The sequence below is a fragment of the Halichoerus grypus genome, chromosome X, assembly GCF_964656455.1.
Source record: "Halichoerus grypus chromosome X, mHalGry1.hap1.1, whole genome shotgun sequence".
Classification (NCBI taxonomy): domain Eukaryota; kingdom Metazoa; phylum Chordata; class Mammalia; order Carnivora; family Phocidae; genus Halichoerus; species Halichoerus grypus.
Window position 1 is genome coordinate 68,154,251 of NC_135727.1, and position 26,484 is coordinate 68,180,734.

Consider the following 26,484-nt stretch of genomic DNA (forward strand, 5'->3'; position numbering starts at 1 on the left):
CCCACTCTTTGGCTCCATCTCTGCACCCGGCTTCCCTGCTCTGATACCTGGGAGCTCTGCCGCACTCAGGCACTCCCGGTCTTTCTGTGACCCCGAGGGTCCTGAGACCACACTGTCCTAGCGAGGGTTCCACCCCCCACTTAGCCACTGGAGCGACGTCCCTCAGCAGAGCTGACTTCTGAAAGTTCTGATTTTGTGCTCTGCAGCTCTATCACTTGCCAGTAGCGGCTGATGGAGGCCCCCTCCCCCCACGGTCTATCTTTCCAAATATCGCCTCAGATTCACTTCTCCACACATCCTACCTTCCAGAAAGTGGTCACTTTTCTGTTCAGAGTTGCTGCTATTCTTTTCTTCGATCTCCTGTTGAGTTCGTGGGTGTTCAGAATGGTTTGATCCCTAACTAGCTGAATTCCTGGGACCAGATGAAATTTAGGTCTCCTACTCCTCTGCCATCTTGCTCCTCCCCCTCACATACCCTCTTTCTGACAGCATGTATTTCCCCAAGTCTCTCATCCTTCCACATCTGGCTTATTGTTATGACTTACATGACTTGCCCAATATCGAAATGTGCCAATTCAGATGGCCCCGGTAGGCTAACCCAACTTCCCAGGATATTTACATGACTTTCTACTTAGGGTCTTATCTCTGCAAAGAAGACCACTATACACACCCACCTATAGGGGCTTCCTGTTCTCTAACAAAAACAGGTGGAATAGCTCTTGGGCACTCTAGGCTTATATCCTTTCTCTGTCATTTATTTGCTCATAAGTTTAGACAGTTACTCATTGGCCTTCAGTTTCTTTATCTGTACAATTGCATTAATAATAATTATTCCTCAAAGATAATATGAGACCAGAAAAATGAGTCAACAAATTTAAATTGGTTGTTCCAAAGTAGATGTGCAATAAATGTCCCTGTAAGGGAGCCCCGTAACAATCTTTCTACAGTTTGGGTCTAAGATGCTGTCTCTGCTTAGATTGACTCCCCATGTTAGTTTTCTTTGTTGTAGGTACCCGTGCCTCAGCTATATTCCTTCCTTCTACCTTATGTCATATTCCACTATTTTATGCTCTTCCAGATCCCTAGTGACAGCTAAGTAGCCACATTTTCTACCACATTTCTAGCACATTGACTCCACTTGTTTTCCCTCCCCCACCAGTTAAATTTTTGTGGTGAGGGAGAAAGAAAGACCTTTCTAAGGGCAAAAACTGGCCGGTATGGGCTGCCTTGAAAGAATGAGCTGGGTTAATCACATACTTTATTACTTAAATCTAAAATATGAAACAGAAAACTACAATAAGAGAAAACTGTGAATTATAATAGCTAAAAGGTCATGAGGTATAGTTGGGACTGGAGAAGCCATGATAGGCCATGTACAGAGAGATTTATGAGTAATAATGGCTAATTAGAAGAGGTCAAGTGGTGGTGGGATGGAAAGAAGAGTCACTTAGTCACTAGAATGAAGACTCTAAACTCTTACTGAAATTCTCTAGGGCTAACTTGAAGCCAAAACTATCCCCCACTCTAATCTTGGTGAATTCCATTCCTGTTAGTGTTTATTCTTGGATTTATGTACTACCCCTTCCACCCTGTTACTCTACTCATAGCCTTAGAATAAATTTCACTTTATCTGAGTTAGCTTGAGTGGGTTTCTTGCAAACAATTGAACCTGAGTAGATCCTCTGTTCTTTCTTGAATTTCTCATGGATTATAATAGAACATTTTGCCCTGGGATAAAATGACCATATATAAAAATGGATTTCATTTACACTTCAATGTGTACCAATTAATGATAGACATTAGTCAGAAGCACAATTGTAATGTCTCTATAAATATTCTGCCTGGAAACAAGGATGGAGAGAAATGGAGACCTCCAATAGAATGCAGGATCATTTGATATAGGTTGAAGGGCTATAGTGGCAATTACAAAGGCACTCATCCAAATCATGTTGATGTAAGTATAGTGGTGGGAGTGTGGTCTTGCCAAAATAATCAGGAAAGCCAAATCACTGCCCTGAAAGCTCTTGGCTGTGCTAGTTATATCAACACAACATGGGGCTACCTGTCTGGTTTGGCTAACCTCCAGATGAGTCAACTGGTTCCTGACTTAGTGCTTTTAGAATGCTCCAGTTTGTCTCTAGGGCTTTCTACCTCATTTTCCTTCTATCCTGTCACCCTGCCCCTTCACCTTCTTTCCTCCTATTTCCCTGACTTGGACTTCCTGTCTTATCTGGTTGCTTACTCTTTAGCTCTCGTTATATTTCTGCCCTCCCTGCCTCAGAAGCAAACCTATGGCCCATAAAGCTGTTTGCCTAACATAACAACTTAACTTTGGGATAATTGACCCAGAATTCTCTGCTCTGTCCTTTCTGAGATCCCTGGCTGAGATCCTATAGATTGTCCAATAAATGTGTTTCATTCCTCTACTAATCTGGTGTTTATATTCACTCTGGAACTCTCCTTCCTTCCAATTTCCCGGAAAAAACCTCCCAAACCACTCTAAATATGTATATAAATTATCTACTGCTACAGACTGGAAATAAATGCAGCTACTTTGCTGGCGCTGACTTGTGACTTGGCTCTGGCTCAACCCCTTGGGTACTGGCAAGAGTAACTAATTTATCTGCAGCATGTCAGCCAGTGGAAGGAAAGGGCCTAGAGAATGGACTGAAGCATGGAGGAGAGAGGGTGTTCTTAAACTTTGTTCCAGACACAGTGCTAAAAGACAAATTAAAGAAAATTGGTTCAGAGACTTAGGCATGATGATCAACCTGACTGAAGTGTCTATACCAAGATTCTTCAGTTATAAGTAACAGAAACCAATGTAAGCTACTTCCATCAAAATAGGGAAACTTATTATAAGGAGTTAGGGGTGTGTCACAAAATTCAAGGTCAAGAATGTTATTGGATTTCAGGAATGGACCAGAAAAGGCAACTGCAAAGTCTTCAAAAACTTAGACAATAGACAATATCATTTATTCTTCTCTTTATAATGTTTCTTTTTGCTTCTCTCTCTGATGAGCAGCTTTCTCAACTCCACAGAAAGCACAGGAAATATAACTTCCCCACAGAGCCATGGCATTATTGTTTACTTTCTAAGGTTCAACCACGGGGGCGGGGAACAATCCATTTCCATCTCCTTCTCTCTCTCTCTCTCTCTCTCTCTCTCACACACACACACACACACGCACACACACAACGTAAAATTTCTGGTAAGAGCTTCTAAATAGGCTCTCATCCTTAGGCCAATCAACTTAAGCCTAGGATTGGAACAACATTTACAAATCACATTCGTTGCCAGGATCTCAACATTATAAGAAAGAAACTGGAAAATGGCGGGGGGGATTTAAGGAGTCATATGAACTGCACAGATACACCAAAAGGGATTCACCACAATGACCAAGCAGGTTTTTTCTTAGTTTTTATTAAAATTCTAGTTAGTAAAAAAATAATAATAATAAAATAAAATAAAATTCCAGTTAGTTAACATACAGTGTAATACTAGTTTCAGGTGTACAATAAAGTGATTCAACACTTCCATACAACACCCGGTGCTCATCACAATAAGTACACTCCTTAATTCCCATCACCTATTTTACCCACTCCCCCACCCCCACCTGCCTTCCCTCTGGTGACAATCAGTTTTCTATAGCCAAGACTCTGTTTTTTGGTTTGAATCACTCTCTTTTTTCCCCCTTTGCTAGCTTGTTTTGTTTCTTTCTTAAATTCCACATATGAGTGAAATCAGATGATATTTGCCTTTCTCTGACTGACTTATTTTGCTTAGCATTATACTCTCTAGCTCCATCCATGTCATTGCAAATGCCAAGATTTCATTCTTTTTTTTTTTATAGCTCAGTAACATTCCAGTGTGTGTGTGTGTGTGTGTGTGTGTGTGTGTGTGTGTGTATCTCCCACATCTTCTTTAGCCATTAATCAGTTGATGGACACTTGGGCTGTTTCCATAATTTGGCTATTGTAGATAATGCTGCTATAAACATCAGAGTACCTGTATCCCTTTGAATTAGTGTTTTTGTATTCTTTGGGTAAATACCTAGTAGTGCAATTGCTAGATCATAAGGTAGTTCTACTTTTAACATTTGAGGAACCTTCATACTGTTTTCCAGAGTGGCTGCACCAGTTTGGATTCCCACCAAGAGTGCATGAGGGTTCCACTTTCTCCACATCTTTGCCAACACCTGTTGTTCCTTGTGTTGTTCATTTTAGCCATTCTGACAAGTGTGAGGTGATGTCTCATTGTAGTTTTGAATTGTATTTCCCTGATGGTAAGTGATGTTGAGCATCTTTTCATGTGTCTGTTGGCCATCTGTATGTCTTCTTCAGAAAAATGTCTATTCATGATTTCTGCCCATTTTTAATTGGATTATTCATTTTGGGGGTGTTGAGTTTCATAAGTTCTTTATAGATTTTGGATAGTAACCCATTATCAGATATGTCATTTGCAAATCTCTTCTCCCATTCCATAGATTGCCTTTTAGTTTTGTGGACTATTTCCTTTGCTGTGAAGATTTTTATATTGATATAGTCCCAATAGTTTATTTCAGCTTTTCTTTCCCTTGCCTCAGGAGACATATCTAGAAAAAAGTTACTATGTCAGATGTCAAAGAGGTTACTATCTGTGTTATTCCTAGGATTTTAATGGTTTCCTATCTCACATTTAGGTCTTTAATCCATTTTGAATTTTTTGTGTGTATAGTATAAGAAAGTGGTCCAGTTTTATTCTTTTGCATGCTGCTGTCCAGTTTTCCCAACACCGTTTGTTGACAAGACTGTCTTTTTCCCATGGGATATTCATTCCTGCTTTGTTGAAGATTGATTGACCATATAGTTGTGGGTTCATTTCTGGGTTTTCTATTCTGTTCCATTGGTCTATGTGTCTATTTCTGTGCCAGTACCATACTGTTTTGATCACTACAGCTTTGTAATATAACTTGAAGTCCAGAATTGTGATGCCTCCAGCTTTGCTTTTCTCTTTTCAAGATTGCTTTGGCTATTCGGGGTCTTTTGTAGTTCCATACAAATTTTAGGATTGTTCTAGCTCTGTGGAAAACACTGTTGGTATTTTGATAGAGATTGCATTAAATGTGTAGATTGCTTTGGGTAATATAGACATTTTAACAATATTTGTTCTTCCAATCCATGAGTATGGAACGTCTTTCCATTTCTTTGTGTCATCTTCAATTTCTTTCATTAGTATTTTACAGTTTTCAGAGTACAGGTCTTTTACCTCTTTGGTTGGGTTTATTCCTAGGTATGGCAAAGCAATTTTATTTCAGAACCAGAGGGTATACATCTGAGAACAAGCCCCAAAGGGCTCTGTTTCCTTAGAAACTTCTCTCAGCTTTCAGTCCCCTAAGAGTGAAGAAGACAGATCTAAACACAAGAAGAAGTTAAAGTAGTGAAGTAAAGTGACTAGTAGCCTGCTTAGTGTGTTGAATCAAATCAAAATGTGACTAGGTCTGTCGCATAGAAATTATTATAAAGAAATGTTAGCTATTATTGTAATCAGAAGAGGCTGGATGCAGTGGGACTCTGAGCAAAAGAGATAGACTAATCTTTGCAGATAGTTCCTTCAAAGCCACAAAGGAGCCACTCCATAGTGGAATATATCTCAATAGGAACCAAGATTTGAGTCTGCCACATACAGCGCTCTCCTCCCTACATAGAGCTAATCGACACTGACACTGACAAACTCTTGGGTTTGGTTCCTAATTTTTAAAGATACTATGTAGGGGCACCAGGGTGGCTCAGTCAGTTAAATGTCTGCCTTGGGCTTGGGTCATGATCCCGGGGTCCTGGGATCGAGCCCCACATTGGGCTTCCTGATCAGTGGGGAGCCTGCTTCTCCCTCTCCCTCTGCCACTCCCCCTGCTTGTGCTCACCTCTCTGTCAAATAAGTAAATAAAATCTTTTTAAAAAAGATACTATGTAAACTTCCCTTTTGTTATGACAACACAACAATGACCTCATTCTTGCTAGAGTTGAACCCAAGACAGCCCCCTCCACCCCAATTAATCCCATTCTGAAGTAATTTCTACTTCAGAATCAGCCTACTTGAACTTGTAAGGCTCCTGGTATCATTGATTATGTTTAGAAGATATGTAGTATACTTTATGGAAATGTAACTCAAGTAACAATATTATAAGCACACACTCTCTCCAGGTTGTCTACTTTTTGCTAATCTCCCTCTTCTGTTAACTATTTTTTTTTTTTTAGTTTAGCACCATTTATTAAGTGATCTCAGCTGTTGTAGCTGAGGCTTGTCAGCCTGTTCTTAAAACATAAAATGCAGGGCACCTGGATGGTGCAGTTGGTTAAGCATTGGACTCTTGGTTTCCGCTCAGGCTGTGATCTCAGGGTCATGAGATCAAGCCCCGCCTTGGGCTCCACACTCAGCACTAAGTCTGCTTAAGATTCTCTCTCCTTCTCCCTCTGCCCCTCATGCTTGTGCATTCTCTCTCTCTCTCTCTCTCTCTCTCTCTCTCTCTCTCTCAAATAAATAAATAAATAAATCTTAAAAAAAAAAAAAACCATAAAATGCTTTTCCAATTCCTCTTGTCCTAGACAGAAGGATCTTCCAGGTAGCATGCCAACAGAACAAGAGATTCCAATGATGCCAGCTTCAATGATGGTGCCATCCATATAGGGAGAAGGTTATGGTATATTCAACCACAGCTTACAGAGGTTTGGAAAAGGACCCTTTGAGGGCCCAGACTGCCTAGCATTTTGATGCCCCAACCAAGAACTCTTCCTCCAACATGTCCAGGATAAGATTCTCACAGCAATGAGATGCCAAGCCTTTCTGGAACCAAATAATCCACTTGCCACCATTTTTTTTTTTTTTTGCATCATCTTCCCACATGGGTTTAATTCCTTCTTTGAAGAGATGGAAGTCACTGTGGCCTGTCAGGTCCCTAGGACCTACCATGTGGTTGTAAAACCTCCAGAACTGCTCTGCAGAGGCAAAAATGCCAATCTGTTTGATATTTTATTCATTGCTCTGTGAGCTGGTGGGATGGCTGGGGGTTCTTCTGGAGTATCAGAAAGTATACTTGTACTGCAGGAGATGCTCTGCTGGTCCAGGGGCAACAGCCTTCCTCTTACTGCTGCCCTGACTCTTGTCTCATTCCATTTTTTCCTTCTTTGTGCTGTTTTCTTCATTCTGATCATGGTCCCCACTGTCATCATCTTTCAGTGCACTGAACTTGTACATCCTCTCCCCACTGCCGTCACCACTGCCTCACAGAGTGACTTCCACTCTGCTGGGCCCTCTCCTGTTAATTCCTGATAATTTCAGTTTGAGAGACATTTTCTGACTTTGTCTCCAAATACTCCCTTTTGGTGGCATGTGACCTCCTCTGTGTTGTGGGGTCACATCATATACACATGTAGGAAACAGAATATGAATAATGGGGTGAATCCATCTATTATTCCACTCAGTAAATCTAAGTCTTGGAGTGAATGAGAGTTGAGAAACTTGAATTTGCTCTTCACATAGGTGATCTCAGTTTCTGTGAGCTTCTCACAGTGTAAGTATGCCAACACCTTAAGTGTGTTCTAGTGTTTAAACATATATTTTTCATTCAATAGGGACCCTAAACATAAGCCATCTACTTAATCTGGTGCTCAATTGAAGAAACGGGGATCTGTTCCAATGCTGTCCTTATTGATAGACATTATGTTGTTCTTTCACATGGAGCTTTCACAAATGACTTTCAAGGATAATTTTGGCTATATGTAATTTTCCCTTAAATGTTTAATCCCCTTTAAAACTTCGGTGTAAGCTGCAATTTCACTGTACTAACTATAGTTTACTGGTTGAGAAAAATGGCTTTTGTTCCCCCGCCAAAGTGTGTGTTTCAGACAAGCCACTACAAGTAAAGTATATCATAGAAAAAGAGAAGGCTTGGTCATGGACACCAATCCTCTGAGCACTTGGCCATTGGTAGTGAAATTCCACAGTTGGTGCTTGGAGACAGGGATTGGGGATAGACATTGTATCCTCACATCCCACTGTACAACCCAAGATTTTTTTCTGCTAGTAGAAAAAAAGTATATGGAAAAATCATGACTGGGATAGTATATTTTCAAATCAAAACCCAGGAAAAAGGTATGGTTAAAAAATGTATGGGATGAGGAATGGGGGATAAGTTGTCTTCAAAAAACATTGATTGGGAGGGAATAAGATCCTAAACATTGGAGTGGGGACCTATGGTAAATTCCAATGAAGCTGGGGATATCATACCTCTAAATTCTATTGAGTTTTCTTTGCCAACTTTTTCCACCCCTGCCTGAGAAGGTTAACTATGCTTTGCCCAAAAAAATCTGTAATGGCCTCTCTAAAGTTAGTTTCCTTGCAAAGCACTGCTGACTCTCCTCAGGATCTACCCTGCAACTCTTATTTGCTCCTAGATATATGCCTAGGCTCAAGTCCCAGCAAACCTTGAAGGGTAATCCACTAGAAGGTGTGCCACACACCAAAACAGGTGCATGATTTTTCCAATTTATACAGACAGAAATACGGAGAATATGTGTGGGAATGGAGGTGAGTAATGGTGGAGGAATATACAGTTAAATCAGGCCAAGTTGATTGATATGAGCTCACACAAAGATTATGGAGTCAATGATTTAGTTCAAGTTGTTAGAAAGGACTCTAACAGTGTGGTTGGTTGGATAGCTGAAAATGGACCAAAAGTGACCTATACTAAGTGAAGCTGAAATGCCAGAATGGCACTGTTATACTATAAAGATAAGGATTCAGAGGCTTGGGAAGATTGGAATGTTAGAGTGGATTTATCATTTAAAATCTGCTCACCTACCCTGAAGGATCTACTCACCATGACTGTGAGAAATAAATTTGTGAGGGTAATCCCAGCATCCTTGAATAACTCTGTGGTCAGTCTCCTGTAGGTCAAAAATTATAGTGTGAACTTCTGCAACTGAACTGGAATATTTAAATGCAGTGAGGATAATTGGATTCCAGGGTTGCAGGAGCCAAATACTGAAACTTAATTACCAAAGACAAGGTGAGCTTGATTGCTGTAATAGACAGTAGAGTCAAAGCAGTAATCAGAATAGTCTAATTTGTAGAGAACTTTGGCATTTTTTAGTCGATTATCACATCCCTGGAAAAGAAATAGATGAGCAATCTACTAAATTCTTGATCTATATAGGTAGGAGAGTTCTAATTTGGGTGAACAATGTCTAACTTGAATCACCAAAACAAAGACTCATTGTCTTTTAATCAATTCCCAGACTTGAGCCGGTTGACAGACCCAGAACCCTTTGAATGAAGAGAGGCATGTAATTTTAAGGAAGGACCCTGCTATATTGCCAGAAATTTTTATTGTTAATTTTTCTCCCAACCTTCCTTAAAAGAACCTATGGCCATTGACCAGGTGATTATGCATTGGGGAAAAAATAATCAAACATTTGGAGGATTACTGGACAGTGTCTCTGAACTGGCACTAATTCAAGGAGACCCTAACCATCACTGTGGCCCACAAGTCAGAGCAGGAGCATATGGGTGTCAGGTGATCAATGTAGTTTTAGCTTGGGTTCATCTCACAGTGGGTCCAGTGTGTTCTCAAACCCATGCTCTGGTTATTTCTCTATTCCAGAATGTATAATTGGAATAAAAATACTCAGCAACTGGAAGAATCCACATATTGGTTCCTTGATTGTGGATTGAGTGCTATTATAGTAGGAAATGCCAAGTGTAAACCACTAGAAATGCCTCTACCTAAGAAAATAGTAAACCAACAGCAATACTGCATTCCTGGAGAGATGGCAAAATTAGTACCACCATCAAGGACTTCAAAGATGCAGGGGTGATGATTCCCACCACTTCCACTTCCTCATTCAACTTACCTATTTAGCCTGTGCAGAAAACAGATGGAACTTGGAAAATGACAGAGAATTATTGTGAAGTTAACCAGATGATGATTCCAATTGCACCTGCTGTTCCAGATGTGGTTCTGTTTCTTGGGCAATTAACACATCCTCTGGTACCTGGTATGCAGTTATTGATCTGGCAAAGGTTTTCTTCTTGATAGGTGTTAATAAATACAACCAGAAGCAGTTTGCTTTTCACTGACAAGTCAAACAATACATCTTCACTGTCTTATGTCAAGAACATATTAATTCTCCAGCCCTATGTTATAATTTAGTCTACAGTGACCTTGATCACCTTTCCCTTCCAGAAGACATCGCACTAGTTTATTACATTGATGACATAATGCTGATGGGATCTGGTGAGCAAGAAGTAGCAACTACTCTAGACATATTGGTAAGACACAGAGAGTGGGAAATGAATCTGACCAAAATTCAGGGGACTTGCACCTCAGTAAAATTTTTAGGTGTTCATTGACATGGAGCATATTGAGATATCATTTCTAAGGCAGAGCATAAATTATTGTATCTGGCCCCTACTGCATCCAAAAAAGAGGAACAGGGCGCCTGGGTGGCTCAGTTGGTTAAGCGACTGCCTTCGGCTCAGGTCATGATCCTGGAGTCCCTGGATCGAGTCCCGCATCGGGCTCCCTGCTCGGCAGGGAGCCTGCTTCTCCCTCTGACCCTCCCCCCCTCATGTGCTCTCTCTCTCTCATTCTCTCTGTCTCAAATAAATAAATAAAATCTTTAAAAAAAAAAAAAAACAAAAACAAAAAAGAGGAACAATGCCTAATGGGCCTCTTTAGAATTGAAAGCAACATATTTCTCATTTGAGTGTGCTACTCTGACCCACTTACTAAATAACCTGAAATGTTCCTAGCTTTGAGTGGGGTCTAGAACAAGAGAAGGCTCTACAACAGATTCAGCCTGCCATGAAAGCTGCTTTGTTACTTGAGCCATATAATCCAACTAATCTGATGGTGCTTGAAGTGTCAATGGCAGGTTGGAGACTTTGGGAGGCCCCTAGAGCTGAATAGTATTGTTGGCCCTTAGGATTAGAGCAATACCCTAACATCCTCTGTGAATACTTTCCTTTTGAGAAACAGATTTTGGCTTTCCATTGGGCCTTATCAGAGATAGAATAGTTAACCACAGGCCACCAACCTAAGCTGCCCATCATGAACTGCCCCACCAAGCCATAAATTTGGCCATGTTCGGCAACATTCCATTATCAAAAAGAAGTGGTATATAATACAAGATTGGGATCAAGCATGCCCTGAAGGCACAAGTAAGTTACATGAGTACGTAGTCCAAATGCCACAAATCCATATATTTATGGGCCATGGCCAATGGTTTAATTACATGGTCAAAGACTTAGAAGAAACATGATTGGCAAATTGGTGACAAGGAGTCAGAAGAACTGTTATGTAGATAGACCTCTCTGAATGGGCAAAGAATGTAAGATATTATGCCCCATGTAATGCACATCAAAAGGTAAGCTCAGCCGAGGAAGATTTAATAACCATATAGATAGAATGGCCCTTTTTGTGGATATCCCTTAGACCATTTCTTAGTAATACCATATCCGGATCATGGTTAAAGTCAATGAAAAACTACAACAACCCAATTCAGGCAGGACTAATAATGGCCCAGAACCTTCAGGAATAAATGTTTGGGATACCCCACCAAGCAAAGAATTACAATCAACAAAAGGAAAAGGGAATATGGAATGGGTAGTAGAAGGTACTTACAAACACCAGCTATGACCATGTGACCAGTTACAGAAATGAGGAATATGGTAGTTATGAGCATTTTTCTTGGTAACCTACAGGCTAGCTTCACTATCAGGCTTCTCATTATCATCTCTATCTGCTGTAAAAGAAGGGGTTTATGTTTTTAAATGGGCTTCCAGAGGAGTAATACTCGGTGGCAATTTTCCTCAAATATTTCCCAAGTCCTTATTGATGATGGTTTTGGTGGGTATGGAAAATTTTGTAACAGCTATAAACAAGTAGTTATCAATTTGGGTAAAGAAACTCCCATGCAAGGAGAGGTTAGATTTCTCTATGAGATCAAATATGTTTTTCATAATAATTGCTTTAATATTCAACAGCTATGACTGTTTACTGTGAGTGGCCAGTATTACAATGGTAGAAACCCACTTCCACTGAATATTATATAAAACTGCACTTGCCTTGGGGCGCCTGTCGTTAAACATCTGCCTTCGGCTCAGATCATGATCCCAGGGTCCTGGGATCGAGCCCCGCATCAGGCTCCCTGCTCAGAGGGAAGCCTGCTTCTCCTTCTCCCACTCCCCCTGCTTGTGTTCCCTCTCTCACTGTGTCTCTCTCTGTCAAAAAATAAATAAAATCTTTAAAAAAAAAAACTGCACTTGCCTTTTAAGAGGTTAGGTTAGAGAATAATTTCCAAACTGGTTGTATTCTCTGATTTTTAGACATATCTTGGCACAAGAAATATGTAGTATGCATTGCCTTCCTTGTATATATTGATTAGTGGGGCCAGGGAGGGTTTATTAGGGTTCTACAGAGAAACAGAACCTATAGGGTGTGTGTGTGTGTGTGTGTGGAGAGAGAGAGAGAGAGAGAGAGGGAGATTTACTTTAAAGAATTGGTTCAGGGGCACCTGGGTGGCTCAGTTGTTTGAGCGTGGGACTCTTGATTTCAGCTCATCATGATCTCATGGTCATGGGATCGAGCCCCGCCTTGGGGTCCACACTCAGCATAGAGTCTGCTTGTCCCTCTCCCTCTGCTCCTCTCTCTCGCTCTCATTCTCTCAAATAAATAAATAAATAAATAAATAAATAAATAAATAAATAAAATCTTTGGAAAAAAATAAAGAATTGATTCACTTAATTGTGGAGGCTTGGCAAATCCAAAATCCAATGGAGAAATACGGAAAGCTGGAGGCTCAGGAAAGAGTTGCAGTTTGAGTCCAAAGACAGTCTGCTAGCAGAAGTCTTTCTTGCTCAGGGGAGGTTGGTCTTCGTTGTATTAGGGCCTTCAACTAATTGGATGTGGCCCACCCACATTAAGGAGGGTAATCTGCTTTACTTAAACTCCACTAATTTAAATGTCAATCTCTTCTCAAAAATACACCTGCACAGAAACATGCAAAATAATGTTTGAGCAAATATCTGGACACTGTGATCTAGACAAGTTGACACCTAAAATTAACCACCACAAAGAAGGTTCCTGGTAAGATGCCAATTTCTTTCCACCTCAATAAGTGGGGCTTGTATTGGAGGAGGAGAGAGATCATTACAATTAAAGAAGTCAGTAGTTTTAAGGGTATATATTGTTAGCAGAGTTTATATTTATCATCATCCCAGGGATTAGTAAAAACTATGATTTTATCTCTATAATCCCATAGGATTTGTTGGTATTAGTTCTGGATTACGTTTTATTTAATTGCATAATTATGAGCATCTTAATTGTAATATTGGGTACACACTATATCTAGGAATTCCTTAAATGACACTTGATATATAGTGGCAGATTGCTCTATTTGCTTGGTGGCACTAGTTAATAATAGTAGATTTCATTTGATTTGAAGTTAAAATTGGCTTATAGGGCTTAGAAGACACCTATGAGTCACCAGCAATATTATAGAGTCTGGCTTAGCTGGGAGGGTTGTTGGCCAGCAGTAGTAGAGATAGGAAATACAGTAGTAGTCTCAGTGTTGATGTCTGTGGTCATGTTAGTAGGATTGATCAATCTGAATAACCAACAAAGTGGTTCTCGTTGTCCTCAATCTGACCAGTGTTGCATGTCTCCCTGTGGTATGCATGTGGCATGTTAAGGTGATCAAAGAGTGGGTGTGTAGGAACACTGGTGAGGGTTGGAACTTCTCAAGTAAGTAAGGGCACAGCAACAGAGTTGGGGTTAAAGTCAAAGGCCATTCATAGCCAGGGGTAATGGATATGATTGTCCCCTGTATATCACCCAGGGTAATTAGTTCTACCTGCTGGGTGTCAGAAGCAGCTACAGATTTGTTCCACAGTACCTTTAGTAGAGCAAAGTATATGGGTGGCAGACTAGCATGCCTCACTCTCTCCAGATACTGGTAAGTGGTTTGCTCCACTTACACTGGATGATGAGCAGACACAGGGTGAGAATGATTCCAGAGTCAGTAGTCCACATCAGGTCCTCATCAGGATTGAGCGAGAAACAGCTAGACTCTGGATCTTCTATGAGGGAGGAAGGAAAAGTTAAGTATCAGGTGGGTGCTATTTTGCCATAGGCAATAATGCCAGGGTTGCCGCATCTATGAAAATGGATAATTGTGTTGCATCCAGCGTGCTTACATAAAACAGCAGAAGCTGCAGCATCTCTGTTGGTGGTCTCCTTATTTGTTGTGAATTTAAATATGACATAGTTATGCCATGTGGGGGTGGGTTGATGTAATCAGGACTATGAACAGTTTTTTGACCACTTAGGGGACCATTGTCCTTCAGGTTCTCTCTATAGTCCTTGTTTTAAAAGCCCTTTATGGGGGCACCTGGGTGGCTTGGTTAAGCAGTTGCCTTCAGCTCAGCTCATGATCCTGGGGTCCTGAGAAGGAGCCCCGTTCAGTGGGGAGTCTGCTTCTCCCTCTCCCTCTGCCCCTCCCCCCCCAACTTGTGCACTCACTCTCTCGATCTTTCTCTCGCTTTCTATCTCTCTCAAATATTTTTTATTATGTTCAGTTAGCCACTGTATAGTACATCATTAGTTTTTGATGTAGTGTTCAATGATTCATTAGTTGCATATAACACCCACTGCTCATCACAACACGTGCCCTCCTCAATACCTATCACCCATTTAACCCATCCCTCCCACCCCCTCCCCTCTGAAACCCTCAGGTTGTTTTCTGGAGTCCATAGTCTCTCATGGTTCTTCTCTTATTTCTTCCCCTTCAGTTTTCCCTCCCTTCCCCTATCGTCCTCCATACTATTCCTTATGTTCCACATATGAGTGAAACCTTATGATAATTGTCTTTCTCTGCTTGACGTATTTCACTTAGCATAATTCCTTCCAGTTCCATCCATGTCGATGCAAATGGTGGCTATTCATCTTTTCTGATGGCTGAGTGATATTCCATTGTAGATATGAACCACATCTTCTTGATCCATTCATCTGTTGAAGGGCATCTCGGCTCCTTCCACAGTTTGGCTATTGTCGACATTGCTGCTATGAACATTGGGGTGCACGTGCCCCTTATTTTCACTACATCTGTATATTTGGGGTAAATACCCAGTAATGCAATTGCTGGGTCGTAGGGTAGCTCTATTTTTAACATCTTGAGGAACCTCCATACTGTTTTCCAGAGTGGTTATACCAGCTTGCATTCCCACCAACAGTGTAAGAGATAAATAAAATCTTCAAAAAATAATAAAAAATAAGAACCCATTATGTTTTTCTATGATATATGCTGCCATAGGACAATAGGGTAAGTGAAAAACCCAAGCAATGTTATTTTGTAATGACCATTGTTGCATTCCCTTTACAGTGAAGTGTGAGTGTTGATCTGACTGTGTAACTTTGTAGAGTTCCCAAAGTTTCATTAACCTCTCAATAACACTAGAAAAGGTTAATGCCTTACATGAGTTAGCCAATAAAAGACCTGTGTGGATATCTACCATTGTTAAGGCATATTTGATGACTCCTACTGCTATAGAGAAAGGCCCAATGAAGTCGATTTGTTAGTTCTGATGTGGCCCTTATCCTCTGTAAATTTTTCCAGTGTCTAAATTTTTGGCATCTGGTACAGTCCCTAATGGCTTTGTGTAAATGTTTCTCTACTGGGTCAATTCCTCTATTAACAATCCATTTTCATAACCCTCTGATACCCAAATCCACTGACCTCTTGGGTGTACACCAATAGAAGGGGTAGGGTGGCTAGTCTCAGAGTCTGGAGACTGCCCATCCTTTAAGAGGCTTGCCTATTTTAGAGGTCTGGTTAGTTCATCAGCTTGTGTGTTGTAGTGTGCCTCCTATGTGTCTTGTTTGACATGAGCCAAGGTACGGTATGCCCAGATGGGCAGAATGGGAGCCAATGTGGCAAATTCTCCCCATATCTTTTTACCCCAAATGTCTCAACCTTGTATTTTCCAGCCATGATTTTGCTGAAGTTCAGATCAACCCATTAGCCACCAACCAGGAGTCTGTGAAAATAAAACCTTAGGAAAATGTTTGTCAAAGGCATGCTTTATTTATAGAAGTATTGCATGCAGCTCAGCCCTCTACCCTCCTTATGGAAATTGGAGTGTTTGAACAGGGGTAATAGGCTGTGGCTATCCATTGTCTTGCTGCCTTATACCCCAGGATCACTTCAAAGGTAAAGACAGACCATTGTTTTTCTCATTTTAAGAGTGTTGGCTGTCCTCCCTCCAGTCCCCATTAAGCAAGAGGCAGAGGCATTTCTGGGTGCTTTGGCAAGTCAACCTCAGTGGCAGGGTATATGCTAATTCCTCATAGAGTTGTGGCACTCCAGCATCTCGACTATTTAGATGCCATTTCCATTTTAATAAGGAGGCCTCATTAAATTTTACAGGGAGCTTTTTCCATTGTTCAGGGTATAATAGGCATCTCGATCCATAGAGTAATTGGTTCTGCTCCAGTAAGGGCTTCAGTTTTACTAAGTGCCTAGTATGTTACCAGGGGTTGCCTCTCTACTGGTGAATACTTTGGGGTTAAGTCTGGGAGCTGCTTACACCAAAAGCCTATGCATAGCCATTTAATTGTTCATTTGGTCCAGAGGCTCCAGGAAGCAAATTTGCAGTGGCCAAAACTTCTCATTAAGTCCTGTCCTCAAAGCATTAGTAGAACTGCCAAAGTAATAGCTTCCTTTATTTTATCTACTGCCTGTTGTTGTTCAAGTCTCCATTGAAAAGTGAAAAGCTTATAATAAGCAGGGACCAGCACTGGAGGTATAGAATGTGTTGGCACCAAAATCCAAACATTCCTACCAAATGTTGGTCTTCCTTTACCAATGTGGGAGGTTGAATTGCTAGAGTCTTATCTTTTACCAGATTTGTAACAGTTCCTCTTATAAATTCCAAGTATAGCCTCAAAATACAGACTGAGAGGGCCTTGGATCTTATGTGGGGCAATTGCCCATTCCCTCTCAGTGAGGTGTTTGTTCACAGTTGTGATGACCTATGGACAGAGTCATGGTCAGGTCCAATGAGAAGGATGTCATTGATATAATGTTAAAGCTGAGTTTCTAGTATAAGAGTGAGTCAAACATTTGGGTCCTGACTGCAAAGATGGTGCTTAATTTCAGGACTATTTAAATACCCTATAGGCAACCTGGAAAAGATATACTATTGACCCTCAAAGGTGAAGGTGAATTGTGGTTAATTCCCTGTGAAATTTTTACAGAATAGAACATGTCAGCAGAACTACTAGGTATTTACCCAAAGTATAAAAAAATACAGATCTGAAGGGATAAATGCACCCCTATGTTCATCAAAAATAATGAAATCTTGGGCGCCTGGATGGCTAAACAGGGAGCCTGATGTGGGATAAGTGTCTGCCTTCGGCTCAGGTCATGATCCCAGAGTCCTGGGACTGACTCCCGCATCGGCAGGGAGCCTGCTTCTCCCTCTGCCTCTGCCTCTCTCTCTCTCTCTCTCTCTGTCTCTCATGAATAAATGAATAAAATCTTTAAAAAAAAATAATGAAATCTTGACATTTGCAATGATGTGGATGGAGCTAGAGTGTATCATGCTAAGTGAAATAAGTCATTCAGAGAAAGACAAATACCATATGATCTCACTCATATGTGGAATTTAAGAAAGAAAACAGATGAACATATGGGAAGGGGGGAAGAAAAAAAGGATAGAGGGAAACAAGCCATAAGTGATTCTTAATAATAAATAACAAACTGAGGGTTGTTGGAGGGAAGTTGGGGGCGTAGGCTAGATGGGTGATGGGTATTAAAGAAGACACTTGTTGTGATGAGCACTGGGTGTTTTATGTAAGTGATGAATCACTGAATTCTACTCCAGAAACCAATATTGCACTGTAGGTTAGCCAACAAAATTTAAATTTAAAAAAGTAATAATGCTAAAAAAAAGAATATCAGCAGAATCTATAACTGCAAACCATTTACGCATGTTGTTTTAAATGTCATTCATTAAGGCAATAATATCTGGTAGAGGCACTCTAATAAAGGGGAACATCTTTGTTAACTCTTCATAGTCTATGGTTACCCTCTACTCATTAGTTGTAGCTTTCAGCAACTAATATTAGAAAATTAAAAGGTGGTAGGGATCAGTACCCCTTCATTAACTAAGTCAGCTATGAGAAGCCATAATCCTTCAGTCCTGTGCTTTAGCTGGTACCGTGGCACATTTACCACTCATACCAGTAGGGGAAGGTTAACTGATTTCTACTGGGTTACGCCCACCAATAGCATAAAAGCTTTAGGCTTGTTCCATGAGGTTACCTGCTGACTGAAGATGTCCATTCTAATAATGGGGAAAAGGGCAGTATTGGAGGGATGGAGAATAAGTAGGACAGAAGAATTTTTTAGCAATAACTGGGCCAATTTTAATAGTTAAGCAGGTAATCCTCCCCACTTTAATCCTCCTCCCAAGCTGGTCACCTCCTGGGTGAGGGGGTCCCTTTAAAACATGAGTGCTTCCTGGGATTAGGGAGATTTCCTTTAAAACATGAGTGCTTCCTGGGATTAGGGAGATTTTGATACCCACCTCCAACAGAGCCAGCCAGTGTTGCTTTTTTTGGAACCCAAACAACCATTAATGTAATAAAAGGGTAATTTTCTGCCAGAGGGGGCACTTCTGTGACCATTAGATCCCTATGTAGAATCAGGTCCCTGTCACTGGCAGAGATCAAGAGCCCGTATGGAAGGTAAAGCTGCCTCCAAAGGGGAAACCTGTGATGGGTTTTAATCTGACTCTAGTATTATAATTGTTGCACTGATTTACCAAAGATGATCACTCAATTTGGGACCCTCTCATTACCTAAGGTGTAGTATAATCTCCCTTGTCATCTCAGGGTCCCCTTGTTTATCTCAGGGTTCATGTTCAAATAGGGGCCTGACTGTAGGTGGTTGGTTTGGCCCAAGAGGGAGACAAGCTTGCTGTTGACAGTATTTTTTATTTGGATCCAGTGGATTATTATTTGTAGAATTAACAAGCAACACTTGACTCTGAGATTGTCTTCCATGAGCTTCTATTAGATCCAGGGCATCTATGTCCTCTTTAACATTTTAGCATTAACCATCATTGTCACTGAAGAAGACTTACATTTGTTAGGAGCCCTCCTGAGAAATAACTGGGTGGATTCAGGAATCAATTCAGCTTCCTCTGAACTTGCCAAGCCATCATGCCACACACCATGTGTTACCTGATAAGCCCACTTCAACATCAACTTGTGGAGGAGATGGTTGGCCTTAGCTAACAAAAACATTGATAGTTGGCCTGGGCCTTTATAAAGCCTAACATAGAGTAGGTAGCTTTGTAAGCCATAAAAATCCACATTAATAAAGTATAAATCTGGGGCGCCTGGGTGGCTCAGTTGGTTAAGCGACTGCCTTCGGCTCAGTTCATGATCCCGGAGTCCTGGGATTGAGTCCCGCATCGGGCTCCCTGCTCAGCAGGGAGTCTGCTTCTCCCTCTGACCTCTCTCGTGCTCTCTATCTCATTCTTTCAAATAAAAAAAAAAAAAGTATAAATCTGGACCAAGGTCCAAAACCTCCTCTGGAGGTCATTACAACCTTCTGCACAAATTGTGTAGAATCCTTTAGTAGAAATTCCATTATTCCATCTCATACTATGGCAGCCAGTAGCTTAATTCCAGCCTCTGTTAGGGAGTGCTTGCTCCTTGACAGGTACATTCTATATACCCAGGCAGCCCCTTTTTAATCTGGCTCCTGCACCAGGTCATTAAGGAGAGACTAGGCCTCAGGGTAAAAGAGAAAATGTGTCTCCCCTACCAATCGAAAACCAGCCCCTCCTTCTTGGCCCTCCCTTTTTGTCTTTTCTGTCTTAATTATTTTGTGAGTGGTCACCAGTAAAGCAATGGGCAAATTATCCCAGTCACTGTTGTGGTGACACCATGCTGCCTTTTCTTCTAGAGAGCACCAGTCCTCCTCCCCAGGGTCTTCCCCTCTGTCTTGTCTCCCCAGGAAGTTTGGGCTCCTAGCTCTTTTCTAGGTGGCTTGTTGTCACCTAGAGCAAGGCCTAGCAAGAGTCTTGTGGTTTTGAGCACCTGTTCAGCAGGAGAATGACCTCCTTCAGAGTCTTGGAAGAGACAGTGGTATAAACTTTCTTGCCTTTAGTCACCTTAAGAGATGCTTTAGCCAGTTCAGCCCAAGGATTGGGATCTCTGTAGCTTTCTGGGGGAAAGGCTAGAATGACATCTGCAACAGCACAACTGAGTGTTGCAACAGCAGAGGCATGATAGCTGCTTGCAAAAGCTCTCCCCTAACTGTGCTTAGGAGACCAGCCTCAGCCTGATGTCTGCCTCATCAGCTCCTTTGCCTGCCATGACCTCTCATCTCAGAGTACCCCAAATCACCAGCCTGACTAAGAAGAAGTCCTTCCTACTATAGCCTGTTATGGGGATGGGCCAACCTACCCTTAATCCAGAAGCATGTGTTCATCCTCTTTTCCTGTTCAGCCCCATGTGTTTTACAACTTCCAGCACCTGCCTAGTGAGGGACCCAGGTGATTAGGCTGAACTTCCTCTGCCAGTTCAGCACCTCTGACCACAAAAGTCAGTTCCAATGTTGTGGGTTCACTCAAGTGCTAGCATTACCACTTGGCCAGACTAATGAAGTACAAGGAGGAAGCACCAAAAATAGAGTGAAGTACAACAAAGAGCAATGCCATGCCAGACTGACTTAGAAGTATTCCAAATTTTGAGTCCCAATCTCTTAAGGCTTTCTGTAATCCATTTGCCAGTTGCTTGACCTACTGATGGGGTGGACTCCATGCTAATTCCTTGATTATCATGGGAATCCTGTTCTCATCACCACTTGTGAGCACAAGGATTTTAGGATACAACCATGAGTTAACAGTAGCATGTAACAAGCTTAATTTGGGTGGTAGTTGAACAGGTAGTATGAGAGAAGTCCTTCACAGCAGGAAACCTTCCAAAGAACCATATCAGGCTACTACCCAGAAGGGGAAGAGGGCAAGAGAACTCCTAAGGGAAAGTGAAATTGGAGAGGGGGCTCATGTGTGTAGGTGGTGTCACTCAGCAGCAAGATGAGGAGACTCTTGGTCAGAAAGTATCAATGGGCAGCATCAGCTTGAGTTCTTTTATAGCTACAGGCTTTGTTTTATCTATGTCTATGTCTAGCAGATATTGGGTGCAGTTTCATGAGGTTTGTAAAACAGGCGGGCTTAAATTCTAAGTTCATAAATCTTCTAAATAATAACTCAAAGGGAGAGATACTATGCTTGCTAGAGGAAGTTGACCTTAATTTTAAATAAAGCCAATGGTGAAGCTCTGGGCCATTGTAAGCCAGTGGCTTGATATTATTTAGCCAAAAAATTCTTTATAGTTCATTTGTTTCACTTGTCTAGAAGACTGAGGATTATAAGGAGTAGAGTAAATTATTTGTATTTTTAGGTTTTTAGAGAGCTCCTGAGTTACCATAGAAATGAAATAACCTTCCCTATCAAATTCTACATATTCAGGAATTCCAAAGGTTGAGATGATATTATTTAATAAGTCCATGAAACACTGAATATATGCTTTAGCTGCTAGGAACACTTCTGGCAATCCAGACATCATACACAATATTATTAATCAACCTTTCTTACCCTCTGAAGGTGAAAACTCTATGCTATAGACTGAACGTGTCTCCCAAAAATTGTTATGTTGAAACCAAATCACCAATGGGATGTATTTGGAAGTAGAGCCTCTAGGAGGTGATTAGGTCATGAAGGCCAAGCCCTCGTGAATAAGATTAGTGCCCTTATAAAAGAGACCCCAGAGAGCTCTCTCACCCCTTCCATCATGTCAAGACACAGCAAGAAGACTGCTGTGTATAAAACAGAAAGCAGGTCCTCACCAGACACCAAAAATGCTGGTGCCTTGACCTTGGACTTCCCAGACTCCAGAACCATGGAAAATAAGTTTCTGTTATTTATAAGCCACCTAGTTTATGGTAGTCTGTTACAGCAGCCCAAATGGACTAAGACATCCTATAAAGTCTATTTGCTGTCAGATCCCATGTAACATTGTCCTCAGTAATCTTCCTTGACTTACCTTAGGTGTTTCCCATAAATACTTTTTCTGACAAGCAGTACACCTTTGTATTATTTCCTGAATCATTTAATTCTTATTCCAAGTGTGGTAAGATTCCAAGGTTTTCAGTATATTCCTTTTATCTGAACAAGTTTGTTGGTGACACGAGAAAACCATCCAAGCATATAACAATTGAGATACATGAATATTCCTATTTCATAATTCCCATATTTCTATGGTATATTTCTTGGCTCCCCTTGGTTTCCAATTTTCTAAATCTTATGGAGTTGCATATTTCTAAAACTGTGAATAGGATTTCTGGATAGAATTAATGGGGTTTCAATTTCTCCAACCAAAACCTTAGTAGCTCTTTCCTTGGCTTGGTGTGCAAATTTATTTTCTTTAGATATTTCATCTTGCTGTCTGATATGAGCACTACAATGAATTTTAGAAATCTGTTGGAGAAGTTGGGATGACTCTAATAAATCAGCCATTACATTTTTCATGTGATACTTTAGTTCCCGCTGATGCTAGAAAGTTCCCTCTATTCTTCCACATTTATCTCATAGCATGATGGACACCAAATATATGTTTACTATCAGTATAGATATTTACTTTAAGATCGATGTTTACTTTAAGATCTATGGCTAATTTAAAAGTTTATGCAAGAGCCATGAGTTCTACTTCATGAGCTGATCTTGTTTGGGAGAGGATAAGCCTCTAGAAGTTAATAAGGACTGACTACTATATATGACACTTTTCTATTTTCCTGTGTGTCTCTCACACAAGATATATCAATGAACAATATTAAGTTGGTATTAGGAACAGGAATATCAGACGAAGGTTCAGTATCTTCTACTACAACTGTGAGAGAATCATATTCAGATATTTGGTCAGGATCCGGCAACAGAGTAGCTGGGTTCAGAAGGTTACACTTTACTAGAATAACATTAGGGTTAGACGATAAAGCTTTTTCATAGCTATTTCCATAGCATAGTGACAGGTGTTATGTCTTATGAACTTATAAAATAGCAGTAACAGCATGAGGTGCATGTAAGTAAATTAATTGTTCCAGGGTCAAAGACTGAGTTTTTTCAACTAGAAGACCAGCTGTGCTAAGGCTTGTAAATATCCTGGCATCTCCACATCCAATAACACAGAAAAGTAAACAAGAAGCCTATAACCAGAGCCTAGTTTTTAAGAAAGTACACCATTAGCAGCTCCCTTATTTTCATAACAGAAAAGATAGAATAGTTTGTCAAAGTTAGGAACTCCTAATCTTGGCTGAGAAATAGCAATTGCTTTAAGCATTTAAAAGACTTCTCACAGGGTGATGTATGGAAGTGTTGAATCACTAAATTGTACACCTGAAACTATTATGCTATATGTTAACTAAATGGAATTAAAAAAAAACCTTTTAAAAAAGAGTATAGTTATCTTAATAAGTACTAAGAAGTGTATAGAATTGTTGAATCATTATATTGTACCCCTGAAACTAATAAAGCACTGTATGTTAACTTTAATTTAAAATCTTTAAAGAAAAAATAAGAAATAAATTTGAAAAAGAAAAAAGATTTCTGTAGGGGCACCTGGGTGGCTCAGTCAGTTAAGCGTCTGCCTTCTGCTCAGGTCATGATCTCAGATTCCTGGGAGCCTGCTTCTCCCTCTCCCTCTGCCTGCTGCTCCCCCTGCTTGTGTTCTCTCCCCCTCTCTCTCTCTCTCTCTGTGTCAAGTAACTAAATAAAATCTTTTAAAAATAAAAAATAGAAGACTTCTCTAGCTTCTTCGGACCACAGTAAAGGTTCTAGCGCTGCATCATGTGACAGCTCAATGAGATGGTTAGTCTTTTCAGAAAAGGAAGAGACACAATGCCTGCAATACCCAACCAATCCCCAAAATTAATGGAGTTTTTTTTTTCAGTGTAGTTTGCTTCATTTGTAAATGGGCTGACTTTGAGATGGAACTATCTTCTGCCTGTTGACCAATATTAAATGTCTCAAATATTTGACTTCAGTTTGATAATACTACAATTTATCTAGAGAGGTTTTATGTTCTTCAGCAGCTAAAAATACTAAGAAATCCAAAGTGTCTTCTTTATAGGCATGCAAAGTCTTAGTAGTTATCAATAAATCATGCACGTATTGAACTAGCATGGGCTACTAAGTCGGAGAAAGTTTTTCAAGTTCTTATATATGTCTAGAGAATATACAGTTGACCCTTGAACAAGGCATGGGTTATGGGTGCAAACACCCCCATGCAGTCAAAAATCCACATACAACTTTTGACTCCTGTAACACTTCACTACTAATAGCCTACTACTGAGCAAAAGCCTTATCAATAACACAGTTGATAAACACATATTTTGTATGTTATATGTATTATATAATGTATTCTTACAATAAAGGAAGCTAGGTAAAAGAAAATGTTATCAAGAAAATCATAAGGAAGAAAAAACACAGTTACACTACTATACTGCAACAAAAAAGATTTGTATATAAGTGAACCCACACAGTTCAAACCCATGTTGTTCGGGGGTCAACTGTAATAGGCAAATCTCTCAGACATCCATTGCTACAAGAAAGCCTCCATAGGCAAATACAGAGGAACCTTGATTCCTCGGCTAAAGATAAGAAAAACAAACTAAAAATAAGTCTATTACAGAAAAATATTTAGCTGATGCAGGTATAGAAATTAAGATAGTAGCATGGTTGGATATAACAAGTGTCAAAGGAATGACTAACTTCTTTATTTCTCTCAGATCTTATACAACTCTATAATAAGTTGAACTTTCATGTTGAATTGTCCTTTCTTTTTCATAGGTGCAAAGCCTTTTTTTAAAAAAATTATGCTCTGTCTTTCCAATTCTCTAATTAGGATTTCTAAATTCCTAAATCCTAATTCTTTTTTTTTTTTTTAAAGATTTTATTTATTTGACAGAGACACAGCGAGAGAGGGAACACAAGCAGGCGAGTGGGAGAGGGAGAAGCAGGCCTCCCGTGGAGCAGGGAGCCCGATGCGGGGCCCGATCCCAAGACCCTGGGACCATGACCTGAGCCGAAGGCAGACGCTTAACCTACTGAGCCACCCAGGCGCCCCCCTAAATCCTAATTCTTAAAGATGAATCAATTCTTATAATTCAGAGTGTTTTTCCAGCATCAAATGGAACTATAACTTTCTCCTGCCCCCCTTTTGTTTCAGAAGGACATATCTAGCAACTCAGGTGTTTTGCCACCTGAGTACCCCAAAAAATTTGATCCAGAGTACAGAATGTAGTAACCCTTAGTTTATATACCAGGTCCCTTTCCATCAGATTAACAGTCACAACAGGAGACAAGAGAAAATCATGTTCCTCTAACAGATAACTTACTGCACAGGAAATTTAGAGTAGAATGAATAGGTAGAAGGTTGTCCAGAGATACCCACAACTTGGATATTTTTATGGGCCAAGGAAAAACAAGAAAGGTCATTAGAAAACACAGAACATCTCAACACCCAAAAAACAAATAATCCAATTTTAAAATGGGCAGGAGACATGAACAGACATTTCTCCAAAGGAGACATATAGATGGCCAACAGACACATGAAAAGATGCTCAACATCACTCATCAGGGACATACTAATCAAAACTACAATGAGATATAACCTCACACCTGTCAGAATGGATAAAATCAAAACCATAAGAAACAATAGGTGTTGGTGAGGATGTGGAGAAAAAGGACCCCTTTACACTCTCAATGTGAATGAAAACTGGTGCAGCCACTGTGGAAGACAGTATAGAGGTTCCTCAAAAAATTAAAAATAGCACTAGGTTCCTCAAAAAATTATAAATAGCACTACCCTACAATCCCGTAATCACACTACTGGGCATTTACTCAAGAAATACAAAAACACTAATTCAAAGGGATACATGCACCCTGACGTTTATAGCAACATTATTTACAATAGCCAAATTATGGAAGAAGCCCAAATATCTATCAATAAGCGCATGGATAAAGAAGATGTGATATATATAATATTTTTCAGCCATTAAAGAGAATGAAATCTTGCCATTTGCAACAACATGGATGGAGCTATAGAATATAATGCTAAGCAAAGTAAGTCAGTCAGAGAAAGACAAATACCATATGATTTCACTCATATGTGGAATTCAGAAAGAAAACAAACAAGCAAGGAGAAAAAAAAGAGAGAGAAACAAACCAAGAAACACACTCTTAACTATAGAGAACAAACTGATGGTTACCAGAGGGGAGGTGGGTGGGGGAATGGGGGAAATAGGTGATGGGGACTAAGGAGTGCACTTGTTGAAATGAGCACTGGGTGATGTATGGAAGTGTTGAATCACTAC

At 40.3% G+C, this 26,484-nt stretch overlaps 1 pseudogene; it reads right to left on the minus strand.

The window, feature by feature from the left end:
• Positions 1–6,739: 6,739 nt before the first annotated feature.
• Positions 6,740–11,124, minus strand: LOC118528772 (eukaryotic translation initiation factor 4E type 2 pseudogene; annotated as a pseudogene).
• Between the last annotated feature and the right edge of the window lie 15,360 nt (positions 11,125–26,484).